Genomic DNA, 12,785 nt, shown 5'->3' with positions numbered 1-12,785 from the left:
TGTTCTCATCCGAGAAACAAATCTTCATTTTCACGAATTTCAATTATGAGTCTTTTCAACGCTTCCTTCAATGGGCAAGAATACAAAAGTGTCTTTTCAGAAACTTTCTTCTCAGTACTCATGGAAAGCGGTCCTGTATAGACAGAATACTGATTGTCCACACACGCACAGGTTTGGAGGTTTACAAGGCAGTTACCTTTTCACAGAGGATCACCAGTCTGTCTGCTGTGGGCAAGAAATAATTAAATGACACATAACGGCTTGTGCTAGGAGGCAAAGAACACACTAAGTAGCGGTTGAGGACATGGCAACGGGACAGTAGGAGAGACTTGGAGGGTTGTATAGGTGTCTGCTCAGGCCACCATGACAAGACACATAGACTGGATAGATGAGGCCAAGGGGTTTATTTAGTCACAACCACGGAGGCTGGAGATCCAAATAAGATGTCAACAGGGTTGGTTTCTCCTGCGACCCCTCTCCTCAGCTTGTAGATGGTCTTCTAGTGTCCTCACATGGCCTTTCCTCCATCTGTGCACCAAGGGGGACTGACAGACATGCGTTTTGGCTGTCTCTCTTGGTTTTCACTGTTTATATAAGCAGTGGGAAGTATTGGTGGGGGTAACAACTGGAAGCACAGTAGAGTCCCTCGGGAGTTCAAGGCCGCCCCTTTCCAGGGCGCCGCTCTTAGGATTAAATCTGACATTACAAATGCAGGCGCCCCAGAGCAGCTCCTCAGCCACCCTGTCCTTTGCTTGCTTGCTTTGAGACGGAATCTAATCGTCCATTCCAGGCGGATGACCCACCTGTTCTCCTGCCTCCCAGTGCTGAGGTTACAATACCACGGTGTCCACTAGGCCTCCTGTCTTCATATACATCCTTGGTGAAACTCCGCTTTGAGATGTGGAACTTGATACAGGCCCCGTGTGGAGCCTCAGTCATCGGCTCCTTCTTCTATGACTCGCTGTGGGTGGATGTGATGAAGGGACAGAGGCCACTGTACTCTGGGACTTCCCAGAGGCACCCCACATACCCCCCAGAGTTTGGATTAGGAGCAGCATGAGATCAGATGTGTGAACATCCCCTGGAAAGGGTCGTCTCCAAGGTCGCTTGGGACAAGCTGCACAAGTAATAGGCTGGAGACACAGCTGAGCATGCAGCTGCCTGCAGCTGTGGCACTCTGGGCTCCTACAAGGAAGGGACCTGGCTGGTATCAGCGAGGGTCTGCTGTCTTCCTCATCTCCTAACAATGCCAGGGTTATTAGATAAGGTCCCAGGCATGTAAGCACACTTAACCTGAATGACCTCTGAAAACACATTGTCTTCAAATAGTCACATTAGGGTGAGGGCTTCAGTATGTGAATATGGGGGCCACAATGCAGCCCATGATAGGCCTCTGTTCTGTGTTGCTGCCCAAGGCCTGCTACTTGAGCAAAAACAGGTCAGTTAAGCACTCTGGATGTCATAGTATGGAGAGCAAAGTAGGTGAGGGTTGGCATATATAATGACACACATAGCTAGCTTTGACTCCTCATTGCCTCAGGGGAGTGAATGTAAGCACATTCTGTTCAGACAGGTTGGTCCCCCTGTCCAGTTTTATTGTTTGACCTATTTCTCCCATTAATTGTTTCCTAGAGCAGACAGGACTGGAGGGCAGCAGAGTATGGCGATGCTTTGGAGGTTCTGATCCTGCAAGGAAGTAGATTTCACCTTTAGGCTTCTTCCTGACCCTGAAGGATGGTCCTTGAAGTGTTGTGTCATAGCCCACAGTCCAAAGTGCAATCCGTCCCCACAGGGCCAGAGCTGCCTCCATGTCCCAATTGAATTCTCAATGCTTCATGGCACCCCCGAAGCTGAGTCTCCAAAGCCAGCTTGAAAGGATCCTCACAGTTACACTAAAGATAACACAGAAAATGGAGTCTGGGTGATAAATCAGAAATAGAGAATCCCTAAGGCATGCATTTTCTTCCATCTTGCCTTTTTTTAAATTATAAAACAAGCAGAGAAAATCATCTACAGCAACAGAATAATTACTTCCGCCTATTGTTTCCCATCCTCCAATCAGTATCTATCATTTCAACACAAGATATACGATTCTGTTCTGCTTACTCTCCCTAAACTTGGTTGTATACATTCCTGAGAAGTGGTATTTGTGTCCCCTACCCATGAAGCTGCGATGACTTTGTGACCATTCTATAACCAATACCACACAGCTAAGAGATGCTGTTTTAAGTTTCAAATGCTGGCAGGATAAGTTTCAGTCTTTTGGGGCCTTAGTTCCAAAGGATATCAGCACTGCCGAAGAAGGCCAACTGTCCTGCGCCTGCCTGGCCACAGAGTCTGCACACTGCCATAGTGATGGACAGGCCAGCCAAGCTCAAAGCTGACAGCCAGCATCAAATCGAGACTGTAGGAGTGAGCCCTCTCCCACGGCCAGTCCCATCAACTCAGCTGATATTTGCAGCCCCAGCTGACATCTTGCCTCTGCTGCATGAATGACCTCAACGGAAAGAGGCTCAGCTGAGCCCTTTTCAAATTCCTGAAGCTCAAAATTGCCAGCAAAATAAAATGGTGGTTTTAAGCCAGCACACTTGGAGACAATTTTTCACACAGTGATAATAGCCAAAGTGAATTTTGGTATCCGCAGATGAGGGGTTGCTATACTAATAATAAAAAAAAATTAAAGCACAGTCTTTGAGATCAGATTGCAGGCAAAGACTGAAAGAGCTGAAATCTTACATAGTTGGGGTGGTTGTCAGTGAGGGCTTCTGAGAAAGCCAGAGAGACATTCAAGACTTGTAGGCAAAAGAGACCTTTGTTATACAGTGGGAGAAAAATGCAGCAACAATATCACCTGCAGTGTGGGAAGTAGAAAATATACCAAATGAACTCTGTGATCCCTAAAGGAAATGTCCAGGCAGTGTGCAGAAGATGCCAACAATAAAAGGAGAAATGACTGGCCAGTGCGATGATTGTAGGTAAAGATGCTTGCCATCAAGTTTGATGACCTAAATTTGATCCCCAGGACACACATGGTCAAAGGAGAGAACTAACTCCTTTGAGCTGTCCTCTGACCTCCTCATGTGCACCATACAATGTGTACGCATATACACACATGCACATAAATACATAGAACACTAATACATTTGAAAAAATAGAGAGGAGAGCTGCAAACAGAAAAGTGAAGAGGAAAAAGGAAAAGTTCTTTTGTTTTCAGTTAAAACTTATAAGAAATACAAAGGTGGGAACCTGTCCCTGCAAACCAGCCCATCCATCCGAGTCTGGTGAAGTAGCAGTACTAGTCCCGCCTCCACCCACGGGAGGAGCCAAGTGTGGGCCTGTTTTCCAGCCGGTCTTCCAGTGGTGCCCTGCTTGGAGCCTCCTAAGGCTTGGGGCCTGCCCATGGGGGAATCCATACCAGCAAAACAGCCCTTCCAGAGTCTGTCAATGTCACAGCAGTAATACTGCCTCCACCCAGGGGAAGAGGAGAGCCATAGGGATATTGGACCTGCTTGCACCCACTGGAAAAGAACTTTGTTCTTGTACCTACCAGGAGAGGAAAAGACTCCACCAGGACTCACTGGAAGAAGGGATGGGAAGACTACACTATAAGAACATACTCAACAACAGAAAGATTCATATGATGCCACTAGAGATTAGGGACACAGAAGAAGCAGAAGAGAACAACCCTAAAAACAACTTTATGAAGATAAAAGAGACCCTGAAAAAGGTAATGAGAAAATCCCTTAAAGAAACAGAAGAAAAAACGAAGAAAAATTTTTCAAGAAATGGAGGAAAAGACAAAGCAAAAATTGCAAGAAACAGTTCAAATAGTGCAAGGTTTGAAAGCTAAATACAGACAATAAAAAAAAAACACAGTCTGAAGGAATGCTGGAAATAGAAAAGCTGGGTAAACCATCAGGAACTGCAGAAGCAAGCATAACCAACAGAATTCAAGAGATAGAAGAAAGAATCCCAGGCATTGAAGATACACTAGGAGAAATAGATTCATTGAGCAAAGAAAATCCAACAAATTCCTAATACAAAATATCCAGGAAATATGGGACATTGTGAAAAGACCAAACCTGAGAATAATAGGTACAGAAGAAGGTGAAGAAACCCACCTCAAAGGGGAAGAAAACATATTCAACAAAATCATACAAGAAAACTTTCCCAACCTAAAGAAAGACATGCCAATGAAAGTACAAGAAGCCTACAGAACAACAAATAGAATGGAACACAAAAGGAAATCCCCTCGCCACATTATAATAAAAACCCCGAACATACAGAATAAGGAAATAATATTAAGAGCAGCAAAGGAAAAAGGCCAAGTAACATACAAAGGCAAACCTATCAGAATTACACCTGACTTCTCCAAGGAAACTCTGAAAGCCAGAAGGTCCTGGATAGATATTCTACCAACACTAAGAGGCCACGGATACCAGGCCAGACCACCATACCCAGCAAAGCTTTCAATCACTTTAGATGGAGAAAACAAGATATTCCATGACAAAACTAGATTTAAACAATACATATCCACCAATACAGCCCTACAGAAAGTTCTGGAAGGAAAACTCCAACCCAAGGAAGTTAATTACACCCACAAAAACATAGGCAATAAATAATCCCACTTTACCAATAGCCAAAAGATAAAAGGGGTGAAAATCCACAGACAATTCCACAAACAAGAACAAATCCAAAACAAACAAGAATGAACAAATGGTCATTAATATCCCTCAATATTAATGGTCTTAACTTGCCTATAAAAAGACACAGGCTAGCAGAATGGATACGAAGGCACAATTCATCCTTGTGCTGCATAAAAGAAACACACCTCGACTTCAAAGATAGATGTTACTTCAGAAGAAAGGGTTGGGAAAAGATTTTCCAATCAACAGACCCAAGAAACAAGCAGGGGTAGCAATCCTAATATCTAACAAATTATACTTTAAACTAAAATCAATCAAAAGAGATGAAGAAGGACATTTCATATTCATCACAGGAGAAATTCATCAAGATGAAGTCTCAATTCTGAACATCTATATCCCAAATACAAAGGCATCCACATTGGTAAAAGAAACATACTAAAATTCAAATCACAAATAAAACCTTACACACATATAGTGGGAGACTTCAACACTCCACTCTCACCACTAGACAGGACCACCAGACAGAAACTTAACAAAGAAACAAAGGATCTAACATAAGTTATGACCTAATTGGGTTTAACAGTCATCTATAGAACATTCCATCCAAACAAAAAAGAATATACCTTCATCTCCACACCACATGGAACCTTCTCTAAAAATCGAACACATAGTCAGCAACATAGCAAACCTCAATAGGTACAAAAAAATTGGAATAACCTCCTGTATCTTATCAGACCACCATGCTTTAAAGTTAGAATTCAACAACAATACAAATTGCAGAAAACCTACAAACTTATGGAAATTGAACAATGTGCAATTGCACCATTCCTGGGTCAAGGGAGAAATAAAAAAATTTAAAGTCTTCCTAGAATTCAATGAGAATGATGACACAACATACCACAACTTATGGGACACTTTGAAAGCAATGCTAAAAGAAAAGCTCATAGCACTAAGTGCCCACACTAAGAAACTGGAGAATAGTCACACTAGAGAATTAACAGCACAACTGAAAACTCAAGAACACAAAGAAGCAAACTCACCCAGGAGGAGTAGATGCCAGGAAATAATAAAATTGTGGGCTGAAATCAATAAAGTATAAACTAAAAAAACAATACAAAGAATCAATGTAACGAGGAACACCGGAGACCTGAGGACTGCACACAGCCGATCTGGATCCCAGCCCAATGGTATTCAGCCTGCCCAGAGACTGCCAGCTTCCAAGTCCCAGTCTCCACCCACGGGACAGATGAGGCTAGGGTCCAGCCTACCCAGAGTTTGCTAAGGTCCCAATACCTAGGACAGCCTCCATCCACGCAAGAGGAAAGCCACCAGGGTATTGGACCTGCTCCCACCCACTGGAAAGAAACCGTGGTCACATACCTGCCAGGGGAGGAAGAGACTCCTTCTGCACCCACAGGAAGAAATAATGGGAAGGAAACAATACAAAAACACACCCACCAACAGAAAAACCAATATGACACCTCCAGAAACTAGAGAATCTACACCCCCAAGACATGAACACTCCATTGTGGAAGAAACAGATAAGAAAGATCTTAAAAACAACTTCATGAAAATGATAGAGGCCCTCAAAGAAGATATGAGAAAATCCCTTAAAGACATGGAAAAAACCCCCAAAAATACAAAAAATGAAGGAAAAAACAATCCAAAAAAAATGCAAGAATTGGAAGAAATGGAGGAAAAGACAATAAAAAAAACTGGAAAAATGCAAGAAATGGAAGAAAAGACAAACCAAAAACTTCAACAAATGCAAGAAAGAGAGGAAACAAAAGCAAAATTACAAGAAACGATTCAGAAAGTACAAGGGTTGAAAGCTGAAATAGAGACAATAAAAAAACACAGTCTGAAGGAATGCTGGAAATAGAAAATCTGGGCAAACGGTCAGGTACTATAGATACAAGCATAACCAGCAGAATTCAAGAGATGGAAAACAGAATCTCAGGCATTGAAGATATACTAGGGGAAATAGATTCATTGACCAAAGAAAATCTTAAGTCCAACAAATCCCTAACACAAAATATCCAGGAAATATGGGACACTGTGAAAAGACTAAACCTGAGAATAATAGGTATAGAAGAAGGTGAAGAAACCCACCTCAAAGGGGAAGAAAACATATTCAACAAAATCATACAAGAAAACTTTCCCAACCTAAAGAAAGACATGCCAATGAAAGTACAAGAAGCCTACAGAACAACAAATAGAATGGAACACAAAAGGAAATCCCCTCGCCACATTATAATAAAAACCCCGAACATACAGAATAAGGAAATAATATTAAGAGCAGCAAAGGAAAAAGGCCAAGTAACATACAAAGGCAAACCTATCAGAATTACACCTGACTTCTCCAAGGAAACTCTGAAAGCCAGAAGGTCCTGGATAGATATTCTACCAACACTAAGAGACCACAGATGCCAGCCCAGTCTGCTATACCCAGCAAAGCTTTCAATCATGATAGATGGAGAAAACAAGATATTCCATGACAAAACCAGATTTAAACAATACGTATCCACTAACCCAGCCCTACAGAAAGTTCTGGAAGGAAAACCCCAACCAAAGGGAGTTAACTACAACCAGAAAAACATAGACAATAAATAATCCCACCTTACCAACAGCCAAAAGAAAAGAGGTGGAAATCCACATATAATTCCACCGCCATCAACTATTCCAAAACAGACAAGAATGAACAATCAATGGTCACTAATATCCCTTAATATTAATGGTCTTAATTCACCCATAAAGAGACACAGGCTAACAGAATGGATTCAAAGGCAGAACCCATCCTTCTGCTGCATACAAGAAACGCATCTCAGCCTCAAAGACAGACATTACCTCAGAGTTAAGGGTTGGGAAAAGATTTTCCAATCAAATGGACCCAAGAAACAAGCAGGGGTAGCAATCCTAATATCTAACAAATTAGATTTTAAAATAAAATCAATCAAAAGAGATGAAGAAGGTCATTTTATAGTCATCACAGGAGAAATCCACTAAGATGAAGTTTCAATTTTGCACATCTATGCCCCAAATACAAAGGCACCCACATTCATAAAAGAAATATTACTAAAACTCAAATCACATAGAAAGCCCCACACACTTATAATGGGAGACTTCAACACCCCACTCTCACCTCTAGACAGGACTACCAGACAAAACTTAACAAAGAAGCAAAGGAACTAACATAAGTTATGACCCAATTGGGATTAACAGACATCGATAGACCATTTCACCCAAATAAAAAAGAATATACCTTCTTCTCAGTGCCACATGGAACCTTCTCTAAATCGACCACATACTTGACAACATATCAAATCTCAACAGGTACAAAAATAATTGGAATAACTCCATGCACCTTATGAGACCACTATGCATGAAAATTAGAATTCAACAACAACACAATTTGCAGAAAACCTACAAACTCATGGGAGTTGAATAATGCACAATTGCACCAGTCCTGGGTCAAAGAAGAAATAAGAAAAGAAATTAAAGACTTCGTAGAATTCAATGAGAATGAAGACACAACATACCACAACTTATGGGACACTTTGAAAGCAGTGCTAAGAGATAAGCTCATAGCACTAAGTGCCCACATGAAGAAACTAGAGAATAGTTATACTAGAGAATTAACAACTGAAAGCTCTAGAACACAAAGAAGCAAATTCACCCAGGAGGAGTAGACGCCAGGAAATAATCAAATTGAGGGCTGAAATCAATAAAGCAGAGACTAGGAAAACAATACAAAAAATTAATGTAACAAAGAGTTGGTTGTTTGAGAAAGTCAACAAGACAGACAAACTTTTATCCGAACTTACGAAATAACAGAATGTGAACATGCAAATTAACAAAATCAGAAATGAAAGGGGGGACGGACATAACAATGGACACTGAGGAAATCCAGAGACTCATCAGGTCATACTTTGAGAACCTGCACTCCACACAATTTGAAAATCTAAAGGAAATGGACTATTTTCTGGATAGATATCACTTGCCAAAATTCAAGAACAGATAAGCAATTTTAATAGACCTATAACCCCTATGGAAATAGAAGCAGTCATCAGAAGTCTCCCAACCAAAATATCCCAGGGCCAGATGGATGATTTCAGTGCAGAATTCTACCAGAAATTCAAACAGCATCCAATATCAATTCTCCTTAAAGTGTTCCACACAACAGAAGCACAAGGGTCATTGCCAAACTCTTTTTACGAGGCTACAATTACCTTGGTACCCAAGTCACACAAAGATACAACTAAGAAAGAGAACTAGAGACCAATATCCCTCATGAACACTGATGCAAAAATACTCAATAAAATATTGGCAAATCGCATCAAAAAACACATCAGAAAAATCATCTACTATGAACAAGTAGGCTTCGTCCCAGAGATGCAGGGATGGTTCAACGTTCAAAAACTCATCAATGAAATCCACCATATAAACAAACTGAAAAAGAAAAACCACATGATCGTCTAACTAGAAGATGAAAAGCCTTTGACAAAATCCAACACCCCTTCGTGGTAAAGGTCTTGGAGAGATCAGGGATAACAGGAACATATATAGACATAATAAAAGCAATATACAGCAAACCAACAGCCAACATCACATTAAATGGACAGAAACTCAACGCCATTCCTATAAAATCAGGAACAAGGCAAGGCTGTCCACTCCCTCTGTATCTCTTCAATATTGTACTTGAAGTTCTAGCTAGAGCAATATGACAACAAAAGAAGATCAGGGGGTACAAATTGCAAAGGCAGAAGTCAAACTTCTACTATTTGCAGATGATTTGATAGTGACCCAAGAAACTCTACACGGGAACTCCTACAGCTGATAAACAGCTTCAGCAAAGTGACAAGATGAACTCAAAAAACCATCAGTAGCCCTACAATATACAGACAATAAATGGGCTAAGAAAGAAATCAGAGAAACATCACCCTTTACAATAGCTACAAACAACATAAAATATCTTGGGGTAACACTAACCAAACAAGTGAAAGACCTGTATAACAAGAACTTTGAGTCTATAAAGAAGGAAATCAAAGAAGATACCAGAAAATGGAAAGACCTCCCTTGCCCTTGGATAGGTAGGATCAACATAGTAAAAATGGCAATCTTGCCAAAAAGCAATCTACAGATTCAATACAATCCCTATGAATATCCCAGCACAATTCTTCACAGACCTTGAAAGGATAATATTCAACTTTATATGGAAAAAACAAAAGACCTATGATAGCCAAAACAACACTGTACTATAAAGGAATCACCATCCCTGACTTCAAACTGTATTATAAAGCTATAGTCCTGAAAAGAGCTTGGTATTGGCACAAAAATAGACAGGTAGACCAATGGAATCAGAATTGAAAACTCTGATATTAACCCACATACCTACAAACACCTGATTTTTGACAAAGAAACTAAAATTATACATACAATGGAAAAAAGAAAGCATCTTCAACAAAAGGTGCTGGCATAACTGGATGCTGTCATGTAGAAGACTGCAGATAGATCCATATCTATAGCCATGCACAAAACTTAAATCCAAATGGATCAAAGACCTCAACATAATCCACAGCCATACTGAGTCTCTTAGAAAAGAAAGTGAGGGGTGCCCTTGATAGAATTGGTAGAGGAGACTGCATCCTGAACATAACACCAGTAGTACAGAAACTGAGACAGACCTTAATAAATGGGACCTCCTGAAACTGAGAAACTTTTGTAAGGCAAAGGACACAGTCAACAAGACAAAACAGCAGCCCACACAATGGGAAAAGATATTCATCAACCTCACATCTGACAGAGGGCTAATTTCCAAAATATACAAAGAACTCAAGAAGCTAGTCACGAAAACACCAAATAATCCAATTAAAAAGAGACCAACTAAATAGAGAATTCTCAATAGAGGAATTAAAAATTGCTGAGAGACATTTAAGAAAGTGCTCAACATCCCTAGCCATCAGGAAAATGCATATCAAAACTATTCTGAGATACCATCTTGCACCTGTCAGAATAGCTAAAATCAAAAACACCAATGACAGTTTATGCTGGAGAGGATGTGGAGAAAGGGGAACACTCCTCCACTGCTGGTGGGAGTACAAACTCGTAGTACAGCCACTTTGGAAATCTTTATGGCGGTTCCTCAGAAAAAATGGGAATCAATCTACCTCAAGATCCAGCAATTCCACTCTTAGGCATATACCCAAAAGATGCGCACTCATACAAGGACATCTGTTCAACTATGTTCATAGCAGCATTATTTGTAATAGCCAGAACCTGGAAGCAACCTAGATGCCCCTCAGCTAAAGAATGGATGGAGAAAATGTGGTATATTTACACAATGGAGTTCTATTCAGCAGAAAAAAAAAAACAATGGAATCTTGAAATTTGCAGGCAAATGGATGAAACTAGAAGAAACCATCCTAAGTGGAGTAACCGAGTCACAAAAAAGTAAACATGCTATGTACTCACTCATGTATGGATTTTAGACATAGAGCAAAGGATTACCAGTCTAAAATCCACACCACCGGAGAAGCTAGGAAACAAGGAGGACCCTAAGAAAGACATATGTGGTCCCCCAGAAAAGGGGAAAGGGACAAGATCTCCTGAGCTAATTAGGAACATGGGGGGAGGGGAGAGGGAATTAGGAGAAAGAGAAGGGGAGAAGAGGAGGGAAGAGGAGGACATTAGGGTGCAGGAAGATTGAGTCAGGGGAAGAATAGAGGAGAGCAAGAAAAGAGATAACATAATAGAGGGAGCCATTATAGGTTTAAAAAGAAATCTGGCACTGGTGAAATGTCCAGAGATCTACAAGGATGACGCCAACTAACAATCTAAGCAATAGTGGAGAGGCTACCTTAAATGCCCTTCCCCAATAATGAGATTGATGACTACCTTACACGCCATCCTAGAGCCTTCATCCAGTAGCTGATGGAAGCAGAAGTAGATACCCGCAGCTAAACACTGAGCTGATCTCCTGGAATCCAATTGCAGAGAGGGAGGAGTGATAAGCAAAGGGGTCAAGACCAGGCTGGAGAGCCCACAGAAACAGATGACCTGAACAAGGGGGAGCTCATGGACCCCAGACTGATGGCTGAGAGGCCAGCAAGGGACTTACCCAGACCCCCTAAATTTGGGTGTCAGTGAAGAGGCCTTGGCAATCTATGGGACCTTTGGTAGTGGATCAGTATTTATCCCTAGTATACAAATGGACTTTGAGAACCCATTCCACATAGAGGAATACTCTCTCAGCCTAGACATACAGGTGAGGGCCTAGGCCCTGCTCCAAATGATATGACAGACTTTGAAAATCTCCCATGGAAGGCCTTACCCTCACTGGGGAGCAGGAAGGGGATGGGATAGAGGGTCAGTGGGGGTCAGGGAGGTGGGGAGGGAGAGGGAACTGGGATTGGCATGTAAAACAATCTTGTTCTAATTTAAATTTAAAAAAGAAAATAAGAAATATAAAGGCATTACTAGAATTTTTGCTTTAATTATGTGTTTATACATATATATGTACACACACACATATGGCATGTGCATGTGTATGTAGGTGCCCCACAGAGGCCAGAAGAGGGCATTAGTTCACCTAGTGCTGGGTGAAGAGCAGGGGCTCTTCCCTCTAACCCCATCTTAGCAATTTTTGATAAGGCTTTTCGTTCCCTGGCTAGATTTCCCATTGGCCAGTGAAGTTTACCTCTTCTTGAGTTTTGGCCAGGTTTAGTGACACACTTGTGACCAGAAGACCATAATTCTTCATAACTTTCTAGGTGAGATCACAAACAGCCGTGATGTTCTTGCAGCAACAGCCTTGAGAGACACCATATCTGGGTACGTGACCAGCCAAAGCTGCCATATCAGAGAGGCTGTAGGAGGAGCTCTGACCTTGTCTTAGCTGGGCTTGCAGATGATAGCTGCCCATTGAAACATCTGTGTGTCATGGTGGACCAGGTCAAGTCACCCATGCCTGCAGCATGGACAGAGCCGAGTCAAGCCACCCATGCCTGCAGCATGGACAGAGAGCCAGGACAAGCCACCCATGACTGCAGCGTGAACAGAGAGTCAGGACAAGTCACCATGGCAGTGTGGACAGAGAGCCAGGTAAAGCTGCCATGACAGACTACATGCAGGATCTTGGAT

General features: G+C 41.6%; 1 non-coding gene across 1 annotated transcript; it reads right to left on the bottom strand.

Moving 5' to 3' along the window:
- Positions 1-1,089: 1,089 nt before the first annotated feature.
- LOC121141019 lies at positions 1,090-1,227 on the bottom strand. Its single transcript, XR_005877971.1, has one exon. It is a non-coding gene; the product is annotated as a small nucleolar RNA SNORA70 (small nucleolar RNA).
- Positions 1,228-12,785: the final 11,558 nt, after the last annotated feature.

The sequence above is a fragment of the Mesocricetus auratus genome, unplaced genomic scaffold, assembly GCF_017639785.1.
Source record: "Mesocricetus auratus isolate SY011 unplaced genomic scaffold, BCM_Maur_2.0 Super-Scaffold_100006, whole genome shotgun sequence".
Lineage (NCBI taxonomy): Eukaryota > Metazoa > Chordata > Mammalia > Rodentia > Cricetidae > Mesocricetus > Mesocricetus auratus.
The sequence above is the reverse complement of the archived record's forward strand: the minus strand, read 5'-3'. Positions and strand labels throughout refer to the sequence as shown.